Genomic DNA, 23955 nt, shown 5'->3' with positions numbered 1-23955 from the left:
ATATACATTGGTGGGCATTACAGGTAAACAACCATATTTGCACATACAGTGGCACATAAACAGTGGGGGATCAATAGCAGTACAAAAAATACCATATTTGCAAAACAGAGGTATCACTTTTTAAAAAAACCCATAAACAACCACATTTGCACATTTGAATATTTGCACACAGCACATTTTCCCTGGGGACACTCAATGCATATAGAAAAACATTAGTGGGCAGTGGGCATTGCTGGGCAAGCTATGGAGGACAGTGTGTTTGTGCAAACATTGGTGATCAGTGTCTGCAGGGCCCAAAAAAACACCCTCTGTGCATACAGAAAAACATTGGTGGCCAGTGGGCATTGCTGGGAAAACATTGGTGGCCAGTAAGCATTGGTGGGCAGCAAACAGGGCCGGATTATAGGAAGGGCGACAGGGGCGGTCGTCCTGGGGCCCCCACACAATGGGGGCCCCCACAAACTGTCCCCGGCCCCCTGCCACAGACATCCCTCTGATGTACTCCAGTCATCTGCCATGGCACGGCCCACTTTTAAGCCCCGCTCCTCCCGACATTAGGCTCCACCCCCTTTTGAAAGAGCCGCGAATCGGGACAGTGATCTGGTGGTCCTACTCCTGCTGTTGCTGCCAGCCCGCCGCTGCCGCTGACACCACAAGATCATGTAAAATCAGATCATGTTTATCTGTGCGTGTATATATATATATATATATATATATTTATATATATATATATATGTACATATATGTATTAGGGGTGAGCGGGTTCGGATTTCAGAAATCCGAGGCCGATCCAAGTCAGGCTCAACTTTTCCCGCCTGACTCGGATCTGAAATCGAGGCAAAACGTCATCATCCCGCCTTCCGGGTCTCGCAGGTATTGGAATCTATATAAGGTACCCGCGTCGGAGCCATTTTCTCACTTGGCAGTGGACAGTGAAGAGGGAGGGTGGGAGTTAGGGCTGGCTGGGCTGTGTAGTGCAGTGTAGTGTAGTGCAGAGTAGTGTTGTGCTGTGCTGCGCTGTGCTGCTGTTGTCCATAGGGGCTGTGTCCACTACTTCAAAGTGCATAGGGGCTGGCTGTGTTGTGCTGTGCTGCTGTTAATAGGGGCTGTGTCCACTACTTCAAAGTCCATAGGGGCTGGCTGTACTGTGTTGTGCAGTCAGTTCTCCATAGGGGCTGTGTCCACTCCAAAGTCCTGTGCAGTGTCCCAGTCCTAAAGGGGTGCTGTAGTGTTGTCCAGGGGGTGCTCTGTCCATCAAGGGTGCTCCCCCCAAGTGCTAAAAAAATAATATATTTTCTGTGTTTGTGAATTGTGTGCGCAGTAGCCGCACGTGCATCAACAAAGTAGTGCCAAGCGTGCGCCTGTGTCATAAGTAAAGGGCTGGCTGGCTTGACCATTAAAGGGTGCTGTAACCCCCAAAGTACACTACAAACCAACTAACAAAATATTTTTTCTGTGTTTGTGAATTGTGTGCGCAGTAGCCGCACGTGCATCAACAAAGTAGTGCCAAGCGTGCGCCTGTGTCATAAGTAAAGGGCCAGCTGGCTTGACCGTTAAAGGGTGCTGTAACCCCCAAGTACACTCCAAACCAAAAAAAAAATTATTTTCTGTGTTTGTGAATTGTGTGCGCAGTAGCCGCACGTGCATCAACAAAGTAGTGCCAAGCGTGTGCCTGTGTCAAAAGTAAAGGGCCGGCTGGCTTGACCGTTAAAGGGTGCTGTAACCCCCAAAGTACACTCCAAACCAAAAAAATATATATTTTCTGTGTTTGTGAATTGTGTGCACAGTAGCCGCACGTGCATCAACAAAGTAGTGCCAAGCGTGCGACTGTGTCATAAGTAAAGGGCCGGCTGGCTTGACCGTTAAAGGGTGCTGTAACCCCCAAAGTACACTACAAACCAACTGACAAAATATTTTTTCTGTGTTTGTGAATAGTGTGCGCAGTAGCCGCACGTGCATCAACAAAGTAGTGCCAAGAGTGCGCCTGTGTCATAAGTAAAGGGCCGGCTGGCTTGACCGTTAAAGGGTGCTGTAACCCCCAAGTACACTCCAAACCCCCAAAAAAATTATTTTCTGTGTTTGTGATTTGTGTGCGCAGTAGCCGCACGTGCATCAACAAAGTAGTGCCAACAGTGCGCCTGTGTCATAACTAAAGGGCCGGCTGGCTTGACCGTTAAAGGGTGCTGTAAACCCCAAAGTACACTCCAGTCCAAACCAAAATATTTTTTTTTCTGTGTTTGTGAATTGTGTGCGCAATAGCCGCAGATGCATCAACAAAGTAGTCCCAAGCGTGCGCCTGTGTCATAAGTAACGGGCCGGCTGGCATGACCGATAAAGGGTGCTGTAACCCCCAAAGTACACTACAAACCAAATAACAAAATATTTTTTCTGTGTTTGTGAATAGTGTGCGCAGTAGCCGCACGTGCATCAACAAAGTAGTGCCAAGCGTGCGCAAGTGTCATAAGTAAAGGGCCGGCTGGCTTGACCGTTAAAGGGTGCTGTAACCCCCAAGTACACTCCAAACCAAAAAAAAAAGAATTTTCTGTGTTTGTGAATTGTGTGCGCAGTAGCAGCACGTGCATCAACAAAGTAGTGCCAAGCGTGCGCCTGTGTCATAAGTAAAGGGCCAGCTGGCTTGACCGTTAAAGGGTGCTGTAACCCCCAAAGTACACTCCAAACCAAATAACAAAATATTTTTTCTGTGTTTGTGAATTGTGTGCGCAGTAGCTGCACGTGCATCAACAAAGTAGTGCCAAGCGTGCGCCTGTGTCATAAGTAAAGGGCTGGCTGGCTTGACCGTTAAAGGGTGCTGTAACCCCCAAAGTACACTACAAACCAAAAAAGAAAATATTTTCTGTGTTTGTGAATTGTGTGCGCAGTAGCCGCATGTGCATCAACAAAGTAGTGCCAAGCATGCACCTGTGTCATAAGTAAAGGACAGGCTGGCTTGACCGTTAAAGGGTGCTGTAACCCCCAAAGTACACTCCAAACCAAATAACAAAATATTTTTTCTGTGTTTGTGAATTGTGTGCGCAGTAGCCGCACGTGCATCAACAAAGTAGTGCCAAGCGTGCGCCTGTGTCATAAGTAAAGGGCCGGCTGGCTTGACCATTAAAGGGTGCTGTAACCCCCAAAGTACACTCCAAAATAACAAAAAATTTTTTCTGTGTTTGTGAATTGTGTGCGCAGTAGCCGCAGGTGAATCAACAAAGTAGTGCCAAGCGTGCGCCTGTGTCATAAGTAAAGGACCGGCTGGCTTGACCATTAAAGGGTGCTGTAACCCCCAAAGTACACTCCAAACCAAAAAAAAATTATTTTCTGTGTTTGTGCCGCACGTGCATCAACAAAGTAGTGCCAAGCGTGCGCCTGTGTCATAAGTAAAGGGCCTGGCTGGCTTGACCGTTAAAAGGTGCTTTAACCCCCAAAGTACACTCCAGTCCAAACCAAAAAATATATATTTTCTGTGTTTGTGAATTGTGTGTGCAGTAGCCGCACGTGCATCAACAAAGTAGTGCCAAGCGTGCGCCTGTGTCATAAGTAAAGGGCCGGCTGGCTTGACCGTTAAAGGGTGCTGTAACCCCCAAAGTACACTCCAGTCCAAACCGAAAAAATATATATTTTCTGTGTTTGTGAATTGTGTGCGCAGTAGCCGCACGTGCATCAACAAAGTAGTGCCAAGCGTGCGCCTGTGTCATAAGTAAAGGGCCAGCTGGCTTGACCGTTAAAGGGTACTGTAACCCCCAAAGTACACTCCAGTCCAAACCAAAAAAGAAAATATTTTCTGTGTTTGTGAATTGTGTGCGCAGTAGACGCATGTGCATCAACAAAGTAGTGCCAAGCGTGCGCCTGTGTCATAAGTAAAGGGCCGGCTGGCTTGACCGTTAATGGGTGCTGTAACCCCCAAAGTACACTCCAGTCCAAACCAAAAAAGAAAATATTTTCTGTGTTTGAGAATTGTGTGTGCATTAGCCGCACGTGCATCAACAAAGTAGTGCCAAGCGTGCGCCTGTGTCATAAGTAAAGGGCCAGCTGGCTTGACCGTTAAAGGGTGCTGTAACCCCCCAGAACACTCCAAACCAAAAAAAAAATTATTTTCTCTGTTTGTGAATTGTGTGTGCATTAGCCGCACGTGCATCAACAAAGTAGTGCCAAGCGTGTGCCTGTGTCAAAAGTAAAGGGCCGGCTGGCTTGACCATTAAAGGGTGCTGTAACCCCCAAAGTACACTCCAGTCCAAACCAAAAAATATATATTTTCTGTGTTTGTGAATTGTGTGCGCAGTAGCCGCACATGCATCAACAAAGTAGTGCCAAGCGTGCGCCTGTGTCATAAGTAAAGGGCCGGCTGGCTTGACCATTAAAGGGTGCTGTAACCCCCAAAGTATACTCCAGTCCAAACCAAAACAAAAAAATATATATTTTCTGTGTTTGTGAATTGTGTGCGCAGTAGCCGCACGTGCATCAACAAAGTAGTGCCAAGCATGCGCCTGTGTCATAAGTAAAGGGCCGGCTGGCTTGACCATTAAAGGGTGCTGTAACCCCCAAAGTACACTCCAAACCAAAAAAGAAAATATTTTCTGTGTTTGTGAATTGTGTGCGCAGTAGCCGCATGTGCATCAACAAAGTAGTGCCAAGCGTGCACCTGTGTCATAAGTAAAGGACCAGCTGGCTTGACCGTTAAAGGGTGCTGTAACCCCCAAAATACACTCCAAACCAAATAACAAAATATTTTTTCTGTGTTTGTGAATTGTGTGCGCAGTAGCCGCACGTGCATCAACAAAGTAGTGCCAAGCGTGCGCCTGTGTCATAAGTAAAGGGCCGGCTGGCTTGACCGTTAAAGGGTGCTGTAACCCCCAAAGTACACTCCAAAATAACAAAATATTTTTTCTGTGTTTGTGAATTGTGTGCGCAGTAGCCGCATGTGCATCAACAAAGTAGTGCCAAGCGTGCACCTGTGTCATAAGTAAAGGGCCGGCTGGCTTGACCGTTAAAGGGTGCTGTAACCCCCAAAGTACACTCCAGTCCAAACCGAAAAAATATATATTTTCTGTGTTTGTGAATTGTGTGCGCAGTAGCCGCACGTGCATCAACAAAGTAGTGCCAAGCGTGCGCCTGTGTCATAAGTAAAGGGCCGGCTGGCTTGACCGTTAAAAGGTGCTGTAACCCCCAAAGTACACTCAAGTCCAAACCAAAAAATATATATTTTCTGTGTTTGTGAATTGTGTGCGCAGTAGCTGCACGTGCATCAACAAAGTAGTGCCAAGCGTGCGCCTGTGTCATAAGTAAAGGGCCAGCTGGCTTGACCGTTAAAGGGTGCTGTAACCCCCAAAGTACACTCCAGTCCAAACCAAAAAAGAAAATATTTTCTGTGTTTGTGAATTGTGTGCGCAGTAGCCGCATGTGCATCAGCAAAGTAGTGCCAAGCGTGCGCCTGTGTCATAAGTAAAGGGCCGGCTGGCTTGACCGTTAAAGGGTGCTGTAACCCCCAAAGTACACTCCAGTCCAAACCAAAAAAGAAAATATTTTCTGTGTTTGTGAATTGTGTGCGCAGTAGCCGCATGTGCATCAACAAAGTAGTGCCAAGCGTGCGCCTGTGTCAAAAGTAAAGGGCTGGCTGGCTTGACCGTTAAAGGGTGCTGTAACCCCCAATGTACACTCCAAACCAAAAAAATATATATTTGCTGTGTTTGTGAATTGTGTGCGCAGTAGCCGCACGTGCATCAACAAAGTAGTGCCAAGCGTGCGCCTGTGTCATAAGTAAAGGGCCGGCTGGCTTGACCGTTAAAGGGTGCTGTAACCCCCAAGTACACTCCAAACCAAAAAAAAAATTATTTTCTGTGTTTGTGATTTGTGTGCGCAGTAGCCGCACGTGCATCAACAAAGTAGTGCCAACAGTGCGCCTGTGTCATAACTAAAGGGCCGGCTGGCTTGACGGTTAAAGGGTGCTGTAACCCCCAAAGTACACTCCAAACCAAAAAAATATATATTTTCTGTGTTTGTGAATTGTGTGCGCAGTAGCCGCACGTGCATCAACAAAGTAGTGCCAAGCGTGCGCCTGTGTCATAAGTAAAGGGCCGGCTGGCTTGACCGTTAAAGGGTGCTGTAACCCCCAAAGTACACTACAAACCAACTGACAAAATATTTTCTGTGTTTGTGAATTGTGTGCGCAGTAGCCGCATGTGCATCAGCAAAGTAGTGCCAAGCGTGCGCCTGTGTCATAAGTAAAGGGCCGGCTGGCTTGACCGTTAAAGGGTGCTGTAACCACCAAGTACACTCCAAACCAAAAAAAAAATATTTTCTGTGTTTGTGATTTGTGTGCGCAGTAGCCGCACGTGCATCAACAAAGTAGTGCCAAGCGTGCGCCTGTGTCAAAAGTAAAGGGCCGGCTGGCTTGACCGTTAAAGGATGCTGTAAACCCCAAAGTACACTCCAAACCAAAAAAATATATATTTTCTGTGTTTGTGAATTGTGTGCGCATTAGCCGCACGTGCATCAACAAAGTAGTGCCAAGCGTGCGCCTGTGTCAAAAGTAAAGGGCCGGCTGGCTTGACCGTTAAAGGGTGCTGTAACCCCCAAAGTACACTCCAAACCAAAAAAATATATATTTTTTCTGTGTTTGTGAATTGTGTGCACAGTAGCCGCACGTGCATCAACAAAGTAGTGCCAAGCGTGCGCCTGTGTCATAAGTAAAGGGCCGGCTGGCTTGACCGTTAAAGGGTGCTGTAACCCCCAAAGTACACTACAAACCAACTGACAAAATATTTTTTCTGTGTTTGTGAATAGTGTGCGCAGTAGCCGCACGTGCATCAACAAAGTAGTGCCAAGAGTGCGCCTGTGTCATAAGTAAAGGGCTGGCTGGCTTGACCGTTAAAGGGTGCTGTAACCCCCAAGTACACTCCAAACCAAAAAAAAAATTATTTTCTGTGTTTGTGATTTGTGTGCGCAGTAGCCGCACGTGCATCAACAATGTAGTGCCAACAGTGCGCCTGTGTCATAACTAAAGGGCCGGCTGGCTTGACCGTTAAAGGGTGCTGTAACCCCCAAAGTACACTCCAGTCCAAACCAAAAAATTTTTTTTTCTGTGTTTGTGAATTGTGTGCGCAGTAGCCGCAGATGCATCAACAAAGTAGTCCCAAGCGTGCGCCTGTCTCATAAGTAAAGGGCCGGCTGGCTTGACCGTTAAAGGGTGCTGTAACCCCCAAAGTACAATACAAACCAAATAACAAAATATTTTTTCTGTGTTTGTGAATAGTGTGCGCAATAGCCGCACGTGCATCAACAAAGTAGTGCCAAGCGTGCGCCTGTGTCATAAGTAAAGGGCCGGCTGGCTTGACCGTTAAAGGGTGCTGTAACCCCCAAGTACACTCCAAACCCAAAAAAAAGAATTTTCTGTGTTTGTGAATTGTGTGCGCAGTAGCCGCACGTGCATCAACAAAGTAGTGCCAAGCGTGCGCCTGTGTCATAAGTAAAGGGCCAGCTGGCTTGACCGTTAAAGGGTGCTTTAACCCCCAAAGTACACTCCAAACCAAATAACAAAATATTTTTTCTGTGTTTGTGAATTGTGTGCGCAGTAGCTGCACGTGCATCAACAAAGTAGTGCCAAGCGTGCACCTGTGTCATAAGTAAAGGGCAGGCTGGCTTGACCATTAAAGGGTGCTGTAACCCCCAAAGTACACTCCAAACCAAAAAAGAAAATATTTTCTGTGTTTGTGAATTGTGTGCGCAGTAGCCGCATGTGCATCAACAAAGTAGTGTCAAGCGTGCACCTGTGTCATAAGTAAAGGACCGGCTGGCTTGACCGTTAAAGGGTGCTGTAACCCCCAAAGTACACTCCAAACCAAATAACAAAATCTTTTTTCTGTGTTTGTGAATTGTGTGCGCAGTAGCCGCACGTGCATCAACAAAGTAGTGCCAAGCGTGCGCCTGTGTCATAAGTAAAGGGCCAGCTGGCTTGACCGTTAAAGGGTGCTGTAACCCCCAAAGTACACTCCAAAATAACAATATATTTTTTCTGTGTTTGTGAATTGTGTGCGCAGTAGCCGCAGGTGAATCAACAAAGTAGTGCCAAGCGTGCGCCTGTGTCATAAGTAAAGGGCCGGCTGGCTTGACCATTAAAGGGTGCTGTAACCCCCAAAGTACACTCCAAACCAAAAAAAAATTATTTTCTGTGTTTGTGCCGCTCGTGCATCAACAAAGTAGTGCCAAGCGTGCGCCTGTGTCATAAGTAAAGGGCTGGCTGGCTTTACCGTTAAAAGGTGCTGTAACCCCCAAAGTACACTCCAGTCCAAACCAAAAAATATATATTTTCTGTGTTTGTGAATTGTGTGCGCAGTAGCCGCAAGTGCATCAACAAAGTAGTGCCAAGCGTGCGCCTGTGTCATAAGTAAAGGGCCGGCTGGCTTGACTGTTAAAGGGTGCTGTAACCCCCAAAGTACACTCCAGTTCAAACCGAAAAAATATATATTTTCTGTGTTTGTGAATTGTGTGCGCAGTAGCCGCACGTGCGTCAACAAAGTAGTGCCAAGCGTGCGCCTGTGTCATAAGTAAAGGGCCGGCTGGCTTGACCGTTAAAGGGTGCTGTAACCCCCAAAGTACACTCCAGTCCAAACCAAAAAAGAAAATATTTTCTGTGTTTGTGAATTGTGTGTGCATTAGCCGCACGTGCATCAACAAAGTAGTGCCAAGCGTGCGCCTGTGTCATAAGTAAAGGGCCAGCTGGCTTGACCGTTAAAGGGTGCTGTAACCCCCCAGAACACTCCAAACCAAAAAAAAAATGATTTTCTGTGTTTGTGAATTGTGTGCGCAGTAGCCGCACGTGCATCGACAAAGTAGTGCCAAGCGTGCGCCTGTGTCATAAGTAAAGGGCCGGCTGGCTTGACCGTTAAAGGGTGCTGTAACCCCCAAAGTACACTCCTGTCCAAACCAAAAAAGAAAATATTTTCTGTGTTTGTGAATTGTGTGCGCAGTAGCTGCATGTGCATCAACAAAGTAGTGCCAAGCGTGCGCCTGTGTCATAAGTAAAGGGGCGGCTGGCATGACTGTTAAAGGGTGCTGTAACCCCCAAAGTACACTCCAAACCAAATAACAAAATATATTTTCTGTGTTTGTGAATTGTGTGCGCAGTAGCCGCACGTGCATCAACAAAGTAGTGCCAAGCGTGCGCCTGTGTCATAAGTAAAGGGCCGGCTGGCTTGACCGATAAAGGGTGCTGTAACCCCCAAAGTACACTCCAGTCCAAACCAAAAAATATATATTTTCTGTGTTTGTGAATTGTGTGCGCAGTAGCCGCACGTGCATCAACAAAGTAGTGCCAAGCGTGCGCCTGTGTCATAAGTAAAGGGCCGGCTGGCTTGACCATTAAAGGGTGCTGTAACCCCCAAAGTACACTCCAGTCCAAACCAAAACAAAAAAAATATATTTTCTGTGTTTGTGAATTGTGTGCGCAGTAGCCTCACGTGCATCAACAAAGTAGTGCCAAGCGTGCGCCTGTGTCATAAGTAAAGGGCCGGCTGGCTTGACCGTTAAAGGGTGCTGTAACCCCCAAAGTACACTCCAGTCCAAACCAAAAAAGAAAATATTTTCTGTGTTTGCGAATTGTGTGCCCAGTTGCCGCATGTGCATCAACAAATATTGCCAAGCGTGCGCCTGTGTCATAAGTAAAGGGCCAGCTGGCTTGACCGTTAAAGGGTGCTGTAACCCCCAAAGTACACTCCAAACCAAATAACAAAATATTTTTTCTGTGTTTGTGAATAGTGTGCGCAGTAGCCGCACGTGCATCAACAAAGTAGTGCCAAGCGTGCGCCTGTGTCATAAGTAAAGGGCCGGCTGGCTTGACCGTTAAAGGGTGCTGTAACCCCCAAGTACACTCCAAACCAAAAAAAAAGAATTTTCTGTGTTTGTGAATTGTGTGCGCAGTAGCCGCACTTGCATCAACAAAGTAGTGCCAAGCGTGCGCCTGTGTCATAAGTAAAGGGCCAGCTGGCTTGACCGTTAAAGGGTGCTTTAACCCCCAAAGTACACTCCAAACCAAATAACAAAATATTTTTTCTGTGTTTGTGAATTGTGTGTGCAGTAGCTGCACGTGCATCAACAAAGTAGTGCCAAGCGTGCGCCTGTGTCATAAGTAAAGGGCAGGCTGACTTGACCGTTAAAGGGTGCTGTAACCCCCAAAGTACACTCCAAACCAAAAAAGAAAATATTTTCTGTGTTTGTGAATTGTGTGCGCAGTAGCCGCATGTGCATCAACAAAGTAGTGTCAAGCGTGCACCTGTGTCATAAGTAAAGGACCGGCTGGCTTGACCGTTAAAGGGTGCTGTAACCCCCAAAGTACACTCCAAACCAAATAACAAAATCTTTTTTCTGTGTTTGTGAATTGTGTGCGCAGTAGCCGCACGTCCATCAACAAAGTAGTGCCAAGCGTGCGCCTGTGTCATAAGTAAAGGGCCAGCTGGCTTGACCGTTAAAGGGTGCTGCAACCCCCAAAGTACACTCCAAAATAATAAAATATTTTTTCTGTGTTTGTGAATTGTGTGCGCAGTAGCCGCAGGTGAATCAACAAAGTAGTGCCAAGCGTGCGCCTGTGTCATAAGTAAAGGGCCGGCTGGCTTGACCTTTAAAGGGTGCTGTAACCCCCAAAGTACACGCCAAACCAAAAAAAAATTATTTTCTGTGTTTGTGCCGCACGTGCATCAACAAAGTAGTGCCAAGCGTGCGCCTGTGTCATAAGTAAAGGGCCGGCTGGCTTGACCGTTAAAAGGTGCTGTAACCCCCAAAGTACACTCCAGTCCAAACCAAAAAATATATATTTTCTGTGTTTGTGAATTGTGTGCGCAGTAGCCGCAAGTGCATCAACAAAGTAGTGCCAAGCGTGCGCCTGTGTCATAAGTAAAGGGCCAGCTGGCTTGACTGTTAAAGGGTGCTGTAACCCCCAAAGTACACTCCAGTCCAAACCGAAAAAATATATATTTTCTGTGTTTGTGAATTGTGTGCGCAGTAGCCGCACGTGCGTCAACAAAGTAGTGCCAAGCGTGCGCCTGTGTCATAAGTAAAGGGCCGGCTGGCTTGACTGTTAAAGGGTGCTGTAACCCCCAAGTACACTCCAAACCAAAAAAAAAATTATTTTCTGTGTTTGTGATTTGTGTGCGCAGTAGCCGCACGTGCATCAACAAAGTAGTGCCAACAGTGCGCCTGTGTCATAACTAAAGGGCCGGCTGGCTTGACCGTTAAAGGGTGCTGTAACCCCCAAAGTACACTCCAAACCAAAAAAATATATATTTTCTGTGTTTGTGAATTGTGTGCGCAGTAGCCGCACGTGCATCAACAAAGTAGTGCCAAGCGTGCGCCTGTGTCATAAGTAAAGGGCCGGCTGGCTTGACCGTTAAAGGGTGCTGTAACCCCAAAAGTACACTACAAACCAACTGACAAAATATTTTCTGTGTTTGTGAATTGTGTGCGCAGTAGCCGCATGTGCATCAGCAAAGTAGTGCCAAGCGTGCGCCTGTGTCATAAGTAAAGGGCCGGCTGGCTTGACCGTTAAAGGGTGCTGTAACCACCAAGTACACTCCAAACCAAAAAAAAAATATTTTCTGTGTTTGTGATTTGTGTGCGCAGTAGCCGCACGTGCATCAACAAAGTAGTGCCAAGCGTGCGCCTGTGTCAAAAGTAAAAGGCCAGCTGGTTTGACCATTAAAGGATGCTGTAAACCCCAAAGTACACTCCAAACCAAAAAAATATATATTTTCTGTGTTTGTGAATTGTGTGCGCAGTAGCCGCACGTGCATCAACAAAGTAGTGCCAAGCGTGCGCCTGTGTCAAAAGTAAAGGGCCGGCTGGCTTGACCGTTAAAGGGTGCTGTAACCCCCAAAGTACACTCCAAACCAAAAAAATATATATTTTCTGTGTTTGTGAATTGTGTGCACAGTAGCCGCACGTGCATCAACAAAGTAGTGCCAAGCGTGCGCCTGTGTCATAAGTAAAGGGCCGGCTGGCTTGACCGTTAAAGGGTGCTGTAACCCCCAAAGTACACTACAAACCAACTGACAAAATATTTTTTCTGTGTTTGTGAATAGTGTGCGCAGTAGCCGCACGTGCATCAACAAAGTAGTGCCAAGAGTGCGCCTGTGTCATAAGTAAAGGGCTGGCTGGCTTGACCGTTAAAGGGTGCTGTAACCCCCAAGTACACTCCAAACCAAAAAAAAAATTATTTTCTGTGTTTGTGATTTGTGTGCGCAGTAGCCGCACGTGCATCAACAATGTAGTGCCAACAGTGCGCCTGTGTCATAACTAAAGGGCCGGCTGGCTTGACCGTTAAAGGGTGCTGTAACCCCCAAAGTACAATCCAGTCCAAACCAAAAATTTTTTTCTGTGTTTGTGAATTGTGTGCGCAGTAGCCGCAGATGCATCAACAAAGTAGTCCCAAGCGTGCGCCTGTCTCATAAGTAAAGGGCCGGCTGGCTTGACCGTTAAAGGGTGCTGTAACCCCCAAAGTACACTACAAACCAACTGACAAAATATTTTTTCTGTGTTTGTGAATAGTGTGCGCAGTAGCCGCACGTGCATCAACAAAGTAGTGCCAAGAGTGCGCCTGTGTCATAAGTAAAGGGCTGGCTGGCTTGACCGTTAAAGGGTGCTGTAACCCCCAAGTACACTCCAAACCAAAAAAAAAATTATTTTCTGTGTTTGTGATTTGTGTGCGCAGTAGCCGCACGTGCATCAACAATGTAGTGCCAACAGTGCGCCTGTGTCATAACTAAAGGGCCGGCTGGCTTGACCGTTAAAGGGTGCTGTAACCCCCAAAGTACAATCCAGTCCAAACCAAAAAATTTTTTTTTCTGTGTTTGTGAATTGTGTGCGCAGTAGCCGCAGATGCATCAACAAAGTAGTCCCAAGCGTGCGCCTGTCTCATAAGTAAAGGGCCGGCTGGCTTGACCGTTAAAGGGTGCTGTAACCCCCAAAGTACAATACAAACCAAATAACAAAATATTTTTTCTGTGTTTGTGAATAGTGTGCGCAGTAGCCGCACGTGCATCAACAAAGTAGTGCCAAGCGTGCGCCTGTGTCATAAGTAAAGGGCCGGCTGGCTTGACCGTTAAAGGGTGCTGTAACCCCCAAGTACACTCCAAACCCCAAAAAAAGAATTTTCTGTGTTTGTGAATTGTGTGCGCAGTAGCCGCACGTGCATCAACAAAGTAGTGCCAAGCGTGCGCCTGTGTCATAAGTAAAGGGCCAGCTGGCTTGACCGTTAAAGGGTGCTTTAACCCCCAAAGTACACTCCAAACCAAATAAAAAAATATTTTTTCTGTGTTTGTGAATTGTGTGCGCAGTAGCTGCACGTGCATCAACAAAGTAGTGCCAAGCGTGCACCTGTGTCATAAGTAAAGGGCAGGCTGGCTTGACCGTTAAAGGGTGCTGTAACCCCCAAAGTACACTCCAAACCAAAAAAGAAAATATTTTCTGTGTTTGTGAATTGTGTGCGCAGTAGCCGCATGTGCATCAACAAAGTAGTGTCAAGCGTGCACCTGTGTCATAAGTAAAGGACCGGTTGGCTTGACCGTTAAAGGGTGCTGTAACCCCCAAAGTACACTCCAAACCAAATAACAAAATCTTTTTTCTGTGTTTGTGAATTGTGTGCGCAGTAGACGCACGTGCATCAACAAAGTAGTGCCAAGCGTGCGCCTGTGTCATAAGTAAAGGGCCAGCTGGCTTGACCGTTAAAGGGTGCTGCAACCCCCAAAGTACACTCCAGTCCAAACCAAAAAATATATATTTTCTGTGTTTGTGAATTGTGTGTGCAGTAGCCGCAAGTGCATCAACAAAGTAGTGCCAAGCGTGCGCCTGTGTCATAAGTAAAGGGCCGGCTGGCTTGACTGTTAAAGGGTGCTGTAACCCCCAAAGTACACTCCAGTCCAAACTGAAAAAATATATATTTTCTGTGTTTGTGAATTGTGTGCGCAGTAGCCGCACGTGCGTCAACAAAGTAGTGCCAAGCGTGCGCCTGTGTCATAAGTAAAGGGCCAGCTGGCTTGACCGTTAAAGGGTACTGTAACCCCCAAAGTACACTCCAGTCCAAACCAAAAAAGAAAATATTTTCTGTGTTTGTGAATTGTGTGCGCAGAAGCCGCATGTGCATCAACAAAGTAGTGCCAAGCGTGCGCCTGTGTCATAAGTAAAGGGCCGGCTGGCTTGACCGTTAAAGGGTGCTGTAACCCCCAAAGTACACTCCAGTCCAAACCAAAAAAGAAAATATTTTCTGTGTTTGTGAATTGTGTGTGCATTAGCCGCACGTGCATCAACAAAGTAGTGCCAAGCGTGCGCCTGTGTCATAAGTAAAGGGCCAGCTGGCTTGACCGTTAAAGGGTGCTGTAACCCCCCAGAACACTCCAAACCAAAAAAAAAATGATTTTCTGTGTTTGTGAATTGTGTGCGCAGTAGCCGCACGTGCATCGACAAAGTAGTGCCAAGCGTGCGCCTGTGTCATAAGTAAAGGGCCGGCTGGCTTGACCGTTAAAGGGTGCTGTAACCCCCAAAGTACACTCCTGTCCAAACCAAAAAAGAAAATATTTTCTGTGTTTGTGAATTGTGTGCGCAGTAGCTGCATGTGCATCAACAAAGTAGTGCCAAGCGTGCGCCTGTGTCATAAGTAAAGGGGCAGCTGGCATGACCGTTAAAGGGTGCTGTAACCCCCAAAGTACACTCCAAACCAAATAACAAAATATATTTTCTGTGTTTGTGAATTGTGTGCGCAGTAGCCACACGTGCATCAACAAAGTAGTGCCAAGCGTGCGCCTGTGTCATAAGTAAAGGGCCGGCTGGCTTGACCGATAAAGGGTGCTGTAACCCCCAAAGTACACTCCAGTCCAAACCAAAAAATATATATTTTCTGTGTTTGTGAATTGTGTGCGCAGTAGCCGCACGTGCATCAACAAAGTAGTGCCAAGCGTGCGCCTGTGTCATAAGTAAAGGGCCGGCTGGCTTGACCGTTAAAGGGTGCTGTAACCCCCAAAGTACACTCCAGTCCAAACCAAAACAAAAAAAATATATTTTCTGTGTTTGTGAATTGTGTGCGCAGTAGCCGCACGTGCATCAACAAAGTAGTGCCAAGCGTGCGCCTGTGTCATAAGTAAAGGGCCGGCTGGCTTGACCGTTAAAGGGTGCTGTAACCCCCAAAGTACACTCCAGTCCAAACCAAAAAAGAAAATATTTTCTGTGTTTGCGAATTGTGTGCCCAGTTGCCGCATGTGCATCAACAAAGTAGTGCCAAGCGTGCGCCTGTGTCATAAGTAAAGGGCCAGCTGGCTTGACCGTTAAAGGGTGCTGTAACCCCCAAAGTACACTCCAAACCAAATAACAAAATATTTTTTCTGTGTTTGTGAATTGTGTGTGCAGTAGCTGCACGTGCATCAACAAAGTAGTGCCAAGCGTGCGCCTGTGTCATAAGTAAAGGGCAGGCTGACTTGACCGTTAAAGGGTGCTGTAACCCCCAAAGTACACTCCAAACCAAAAAAGAAAATATTTTCTGTGTTTGTGAATTGTGTGCGCAGTAGCCGCATGTGCATCAACAAAGTAGTGTCAAGCGTGCACCTGTGTCATAAGTAAAGGACCGGCTGGCTTGACCGTTAAAGGGTGCTGTAACCCCCAAAGTACACTCCAAAATAACAAAATATTTTTTCTGTGTTTGTGAATTGTGTGCGCAGTAGCCGCAGGTGAATCAACAAAGTAGTGCCAAGCGTGCGCCTGTGTCATAAGTAAAGGGCCGGCTGGCTTGACCTTTAAAGGGTGCTGTAACCCCCAAAGTACACTCCAAACCAAAAAAAAATTATTTTCTGTGTTTGTGCCGCACGTGCATCAACAAAGTAGTGCCAAGCGTGCGCCTGTGTCATAAGTAAAGGGCCGGCTGGCTTGACCGTTAAAAGGTGCTGTAACCCCCAAAGTACACTCCAGTCCAAACCAAAAAATATATATTTTCTGTGTTTGTGAATTGTGTGCGCAGTAGCCGCAAGTGCATCAACAAAGTAGTGCCAAGCGTGCGCCTGTGTCATAAGTAAAGGGCCGGCTGGCTTGACTGTTAAAGGGTGCTGTAACCCCCAAAGTACACTCCAGTCCAAACCGAAAAAATATATATTTTCTGTGTTTGTGAATTGTGTGCGCAGTAGCCGCACGTGCGTCAACAAAGTAGTGCCAAGCGTGCGCCTGTGTCATAAGTAAAGGGCCAGCTGGCTTGACCGTTAAAGGGTGCTGTAACCCCCAAAGTACACTCCAGTCCAAACCAAAAAAGAAAATATTTTCTGTGTTTGTGAATTGTGTGCGCAGTAGCCGCATGTGCATCAACAAAGTAGTGCCAAGCGTGCGCCTGTGTCATAAGTAAAGGGCCGGCTGGCTTGACCGTTAAAGGGTGCTGTAACCCCCAAAGTACACTCCAGTCCAAACCAAAAAAGAAAATATTTTCTGTGTTTGTGAATTGTGTGTGCATTAGCCGCAAGTGCATCAACAAAGTAGTGCCAAGCGTGCGCCTGTGTCATAAGTAAAGGGCCAGCTGGCTTGACCGTTAAAGGGTGCTGTAACCCCCCAGAACACTCCAAACCAAAAAAAAAATGATTTTCTGTGTTTGTGAATTGTGTGCGCAGTAGCCGCACGTGCATCGACAAAGTAGTGCCAAGCGTGCGCCTGTGTCATAAGTAAAGGGCCGGCTGGCTTGACCGTTAAAGGGTGCTGTAACCCCCAAAGTACACTCCTGTCCAAACCAAAAAAGAAAATATTTTCTGTGTTTGTGAATTGTGTGCGCAATAGCTGCATGTGCATCAACAAAGTAGTGCCAAGCGTGCGCCTGTGTCATAAGTAAAGGGCCGGCTGGCTTGACCGTTAAAGGGTGCTGTAACCCCCAAAGTACACTCCAAACCAAATAACAAAATATATTTTCTGTGTTTGTGAATTGTGTGCGCAGTAGCCGCACGTGCATCAACAAAGTAGTGCCAAGCGTGCGCCTGTGTCATAAGTAAAGGGCCGGCTGGCTTGACCGTTAAAGGGTGCTGTAACCCCCAAAGTACACTCCAGTCCAAACCAAAAAATATAAATTTTCTGTGTTTGTGAATTGTGTGCGCAGTAGCCGCACGTGCATCAACAAAGTAGTGCCAAGCGTGCGCCTGTGTCATAAGTAAAGGGCCGGCTGGCTTGACCGTTAAAGGGTGCTGTAACCCCCCAGAACACTCCAAACCAAAAAAAAAATGATTTTCTGTGTTTGTGAATTGTGTGCGCAGTAGCCGCACGTGCATCGACAAAGTAGTGCCAAGCGTGCGCCTGTGTCATAAGTAAAGGGCCGGCTGGCTTCACCGTTAAAGGGTGCTGTAACCCCCAAAGTACACTCCAAACCAAATAACAAAATATATTTTCTGTGTTTGTGAATTGTGTGTGCATTAGCCGCAAGTGCATCAACAAAGTAGTGCCAAGCGTGCGCCTGTGTCATAAGTAAAGGGCCAGCTGGCTTGACCGTTAAAGGGTGCTGTAACCCCCCAGAACACTCCAAACCAAAAAAAAAATGATTTTCTGTGTTTGTGAATTGTGTGCGCAGTAGCCGCTCGTGCATCGACAAAGTAGTGCCAAGCGTGCGCCTGTGTCATAAGTAAAGGGCCGGCTGGCTTCACCGTTAAAGGGTGCTGTAACCCCCAAAGTACACTCCTGTCCAAACCAAAAAAGAAAATATTTTCTGTGTTTGTGAATTGTGTGCGCAATAGCTGCATGTGCATCAACAAAGTAGTGCCAAGCGTGCGCCTGTGTCATAAGTAAAGGGCCGGCTGGCATGACCGATAAAGGGTGCTGTAACCCCCAAAGTACACTCCAAACCAAATAACAAAATATATTTTCTGTGTTTGTGAATTGTGTGCGCAGTAGCCGCACGTGCATCAACAAAGTAGTGCCAAGCGTGCGCCTGTGTCATAAGTAAAGGGCCGGCTGGCTTGACCGTTAAAGGGTGCTGTAACCCCCAAAGTACACTCCAGTCCAAACCAAAAAATATAAATTTTCTGTGTTTGTGAATTGTGTGCGCAGTAGCCGCACGTGCATCAACAAAGTAGTGCCAAGCGTGCGCCTGTGTCATAAGTAAAGGGCCGGCTGGCTTGACCGTTAAAGGGTGCTGTAACCCCCAAAGTACACTCCAGTCCAAACCAAAACAAAAAATATATATTTTCTGTGTTTGTGAATTGTGTGCGCATTAGCCGCACGTGCATCAACAAAGTAGTGCCAAGCGTGCGCCTGTGTCATAAGTAAAGGGCCGGCTGGCTTGACCGTTAAAGGGTGCTGTAACCCCCAAAGTACACTCCAGTCCAAACCAAAAAAGAAAATATTTTCTGTGTTTGCGAATTGTGTGCCCAGTTGCCGCATGTGCATCAACAAAGTAGTGCCAAGCGTGCGCCTGTGTCATAAGTAAAGGGCCAGCTGGCTTGACCGTTAAAGGGTGCTGTAACCCCCAAAGTACACTCCAAACCAAATAACAAAATATATTTTCTGTGTTTGTGAATTGTGTGCGCAGTAGCCGCACGTGCATCAACAAATTAGTGCCAAGCGTGCGCCTGTGTCATAAGTAAAGGGCTGGCTGGCTTGACCGATAAAGGGTGCTGTAACCCCCACAGTACACTCCAAACCAAAAAAAAAATTATTTTCTGTGTTTGTGATTTGTGTGCGCAGTAGCCGCACGTGCATCAACAAAGTAGTGCCAAGCGTGCGCCTGTGTCAAAAGTAAAGGGCCGGCTGGCTTGACCGTTAAAGGGTGCTGTAACCCCCAAAGTACACTCCAAACCTAAAAAATATATATTTTCTGTGTTTGTGAATTGTGTGCGCAGTAGCCGCACGTGCATCAACAAAGTAGTGCCAAGCGTGCGCCTGTGTCAAAAGTAAAGGGCTGGCTGGCTTGACCGTTAAAGGGTGCTGTAACCCCCAAAGTACACTCCAAACCAAAAAAATATATATTTTCTGTGTTTGTGAATTGTGTGCGCAGTAGCCGCACGTGCATCAACAAAGTAGTGCCAAGCGTGCGCCTGTGTCATAAGTAAAGGGCCGGCTGGCTTGACCGTTAAAGGGTGCTCTAACCCCCAAAGTACACTACAAACCAACTGACAAAATATTTTTTCTGTGTTTGTGAATAGTGTGCACAGTAGCCGCACGTGCATCAACAAAGTAGTGCCAAGAGTGCGCCTGTGTCATAAGTAAAGGGCTGGCTGGCTTGACCGTTAAAGGGTGCTGTAACCCCCAAAGTACACTCCAGTCCAAACCAAAAATTTTTTTTTTCTGTGTTTGTGAATTGTGTGCGCAGTAGCCGCAGATGTATCAACAAAGTAGTCCCAAGCGTGCGCCTGTGTCATAAGTAAAGGGCCGGCTGGCTTGACCGTTAAAGGGTGCTGTAACCCCCAAAGTACAATACAAACCAAATAACAAAATATTTTTTCTGTGTTTGTGAATAGTGTGCGCAGTAGCCGCACGTGCATCAACAAAGTAGTGCCAAGCGTGCGCCTGTGTCATAAGTAAAGGGCCGGCTGGCTTGACCGTTAAAGGGTGCTGTAACCCCCAAAGTACACTCCAGTCCAAACAAAAAAAAATTAATTTTCTGTGTTTGTGAATTGTGTGCGCAGTAGCCGCAGATGCATCAACAAAGTAGTCCCAACCGTGCGCCTGTGTCATAAGTAAAGGGCCGGCTGGCTTGACCGTTAAAGGGTGCTGTAACCCCCAAAGTACAATACAAACCAAATAACAAAATATTTTTTCTGTGTTTGTGAACAGTGTGCGCAGTAGCCGCACGTGCATCAACAAAGTAGTGCCAAGCGTGCGCCTGTGTCATAAGTAAAGGGCCGGCTGGCTTGACTGTTAAAGGGTGCTGTAACCCCCAAGTACAATCCATACCAAAAAAAAAGAATTTTCTGTGTTTGTGAATTGTGTGCGCAGTAGCCGCACGTGCATCAACAAAGTAGTGCCAAGCGTGCGCCTGTGTCATAAGTAAAGGGCCAGCTGGCTTGACCATTAAAGGGTGCTTTAACCCCCAAAGTACACTCCAAACCAAATAACAAAATATTTTTTCTGTGTTTGTGAATTGAGTGCGCAGTAGCTGCACGTGCATCAACAAAGTAGTGCCAAGCGTGCGCCTGTGTCATAAGTAAAGGGCTGGCTGGCTTGACCGTTAAAGGGTGCTGTAACCCCCAAAGTACACTCCAAACCAAAAAAGAAAATATTTTCTGTGTTTGTGAATTGTGTGCGCAGTAGCCGCATGTGCATCAACAAAGTAGTGCCAAGCGTGCACCAGTGTCATAAGTAAAGGACCGGCTGGCTTGACCGTTAAAGGGTGCTGTAACCCCCAAAGTACTCTCCAAACCAAATAACAAAATATTTTTTCTGTGTTTGTGAATTGTGTGCGCAGTAGCCGCACGTGCATCAACAAAGTAGTGCCAAGCATGCGCCTGTGTCATAAGTAAAGGGCCAGCTGGCTTGACCGTTAAAGGGTGCTGCAACCCCCAAAGTACACTCCAAAATAACAAAATATTTTTTCTGTGTTTGTGAATTGTGTGCGCAGTAGCCACAGGTGAATCAACAAAGTAGTGCCAAGCGTGCGCCTGTGTCATAAGTAAAGGGCCGGCTGGCTTGACCATTAAAAGGGTGCTGTAACCCCCAAAGTACACTCCAAACCAAAAAAAAATTATTTTCTGTGTTTGTGCCGCACGTGCATCAACAAAGTAGTGCCAAGCGTGCGCCTGTGTCATAAGTAAAGGGCCAGCTGGCTTGACCGTTAAAGGGTGCTGTAACCCCCCAGAACACTCCAAACCAAAAAAAAAATTATTTTCTGTGTTTGTGAATTGTGTGCGCAGTAGCCGCACGTGCATCGACAAAGTAGTGCCAAGCGTGCGCCTGTGTCATAAGTAAAGGGCCGGCTGGCTTGACCATTAAAGGGTGCTGTAACCACCAAAGTACACTCCTGTCCAAACCAAAAAAGAAAATATTTTCTGTGTTTGTGAATTGTGTGCGCAGTAGCTGCATGTGCATCAACAAAGTAGTGCCAAGCGTGCGCCTGTGTCGTAAGTAAAGGGCCGGCTGGCATGACCGTTAAAGGGTGCTGTAACCCCCAAAGTACACTCCAAACCAAATAACAAAATATATTTTCTGTGTTTGTGAATTGTGTGCGCAGTAGCCGCACGTGCATCAACAAAGTAGTGCCAAGCGTGCGCCTGTGTCATAAGTAAAGGGCCGGATGGCTTGACCGTTAAAGGGTGCTGTAACCCCCAAAGTACACTCCAGTCCAAACCAAAAAATATATATTTTCTGTGTTTGTGAATTGTGTGCGCAGTAGCCGCACGTGCATCAACAAAGTAGTGCCAAGCGTGCGCCTGTGTCATAAGTAAAGGGCCGGCTGGCTTGACAGTTAAAGGGTGCTGTAACCCCCAAAGTACACTCCAGTCCAAACCAAAAAAGAAAATATTTTCTGTGTTTGCGAATTGTGTGCGCAATTGCCGCATGTACATCAACAAAGTAGTGCCAAGCGTGCGCCTGTGTCATAAGTAAAGGGCCAGCTGGCATGACCGTTAAAGGGTGCTGTAACCCCCAAAGTACACTCCAAACCAAATAACAAAATATATTTTCTGTGTTTGTGAATTGTGTGCGCAGTAGCCGCACTTGCATCAACAAAGTAGTGCCAAGCGTGCGCCTGTGTCATAAGTAAAGGGCTGGCTGGCTTGACCGTTAAAGGGTGCTGTAACCCCCAAAGTACACTCCAAACCAAAAAAGAAAATATTTTCTGTGTTTGTGAATTGTGTGCGCAGTAGCCGCATGTGCATCAACAAAGTAGTGCCAAGCGTGCACCTGTGTCATATGTAAAGGACCAGCTGGCTTGACCGTTAAAGGGTGCTGTAAACCCCAAAGTACACTCCAAACCAAATAACAAAATATTTTTTCTGTGTTTGTGAATTGTGTGCGCAGTAGCCGCACGTGCATCAACAAAGTAGTGCCAAGCGTGCGCCTGTGTCATAAGTAAAGGGCCGGCTGGCTTGACCGTTAAAGGGTGCTGTAACCCCCAAAGTACACTCCAAAATAACAAAATATTTTTTCTGTGTTTGTGAATTGTGTGCGCAGTAGCCGCAGGTGAATCAACAAAGTAGTGCCAAGCGTGCGCCTGTGTCATAAGTAAAGGGCCGGCTGGCTTGACCATGAAAGGGTGCTGTAACCCCCAAAGTACACTCCAAACCAAAAAAAAAATTATTTTCTGAGTTTGTGCCGCACGTGCATCAACAAAGTAGTGCCAAGCGTGAGCCTGTGTCATAAGTAAAGGGCCGGCTGGCTTGACCGTTAAAAGGTGCTGTAACCCCCAAAGTACACTCATGTCCAAACCAAAAAATATATATTTTCTGTGTTTGTGAATTGTGTGCGCAGTAGCCGCACGTGCATCAACAAAGTAGTGCCAAGCGTGCGCCTGTGTCATAAGTAAAGGGCCAGCTGGCTTGACCGTTAAAGGGTGCTGTAAACCCCAAAGTACACTCAAGTCCAAACCAAAAAAGAAAATATTTTCTGTGTTTGTGAATTGTGTGCGCAGTAGCCGCATGTGCATCAGCAAAGTAGTGCCAAGCGTGCGCCTGTGTCATAAGTAAAGGGCCGGCTGGCTTGACCGTTAAAGGGTGCTGTAACCCCCAACGTACACTCCAGTCCAAACCAAAAAAGAAAATATTTTCTGTGTTTGTGAATTGTGTGCGCAGTAGCCGCACGTGCATCAACAAAGTAGTGCCAAGCGTGCGCCTGTGTCATAAGTAAAGGGCCGGCTGGCTTGACCGTTAAAGGGTGCTGTAACCCCCAAAGTACACTCCAGTCCAAACCAAAAAATATATATTTTCTGTGTTTGTGAAATGTGTGCGCAGTAGCCGCACGTGCATCAACAAAGTAGTGCCAAGCGTGCGCCTGTGTCATAAGTAAAAGGCCGGCTGGCTTGACCGTTAAAGGGTGCTGTAACCCCCAAAGTACACTCCTGTCCAAACCAAAAAAGAAAATATTTTCTGTGTTTGTGAATTGTGTGCGCAGTAGCTGCATGTGCATCAACAAAGTAGTGCCAAGCGTGCGCCTGTGTCATAAGTAAAGGGGCGGCTGGCATGACCGTTAAAGGGTGCTGTAACCCCCAAAGTACACTCCAAACCAAATAACAAAATATATTTTCTGTGTTTGTGAATTGTGTGCGCAGTAGCCGCACGTGCATCAACAAAGTAGTGCCAAGCGTGCGCCTGTGTCATAAGTAAAGGGCCGGCTGGCTTGACCGATAAAGGGTGCTGTAACCCCCAAAGTACACTCCAGTCCAAACCAAAAAATATATATTTTCTGTGTTTGTGAATTGTGTGCGCAGTAGCCGCACGTGCATCAACAAAGTAGTGCCAAGCGTGCGCCTGTGTCATAAGTAAAGGGCCGGCTGGCTTGACCGTTAAAGGGTGCTGTAACCCCCAAAGTACACTCCAGTCCAAACCAAAACAAAAAAATATATTTTCTGTGTTTGTGAATTGTGTGCGCAGTAGCCGCACGTGCATCAACAAAGTAGTGCCAAGCGTGCGCCTGTGTCATAAGTAAAGGGCCGGCTGGCTTGACCATGAAAGGGTGCTGTAACCCCCAAAGTACACTCCAAACCAAAAAAAAAATTATTTTCTGAGTTTGTGCCGCACGTGCATCAACAAAGTAGTGCCAAGCGTGAGCCTGTGTCATAAGTAAAGGGCCGGCTGGCTTGACCGTTAAAAGGTGCTGTAACCCCCAACGTACACTCCAGTCCAAACCAAAAAAGAAAATATTTTCTGTGTTTGTGAATTGTGTGCGCAGTAGCCGCACGTGCATCAACAAAGTAGTGCCAAGCGTGCGCCTGTGTCATAAGTAAAGGGCCGGCTGGCTTGACCGTTAAAGGGTGCTGTAACCCCCAAAGTACACTCCAGTCCAAACCAAAAAATATATATTTTCTGTGTTTGTGAA

Source organism: Taudactylus pleione, unplaced genomic scaffold (genome assembly GCF_031769625.1).
Source record: "Taudactylus pleione unplaced genomic scaffold, aTauple2 ptg000056l, whole genome shotgun sequence".
In the NCBI taxonomy this organism is placed as follows: Eukaryota; Metazoa; Chordata; class Amphibia; order Anura; family Myobatrachidae; genus Taudactylus; species Taudactylus pleione.
Note: the sequence above shows the minus strand (reverse complement) of the source record.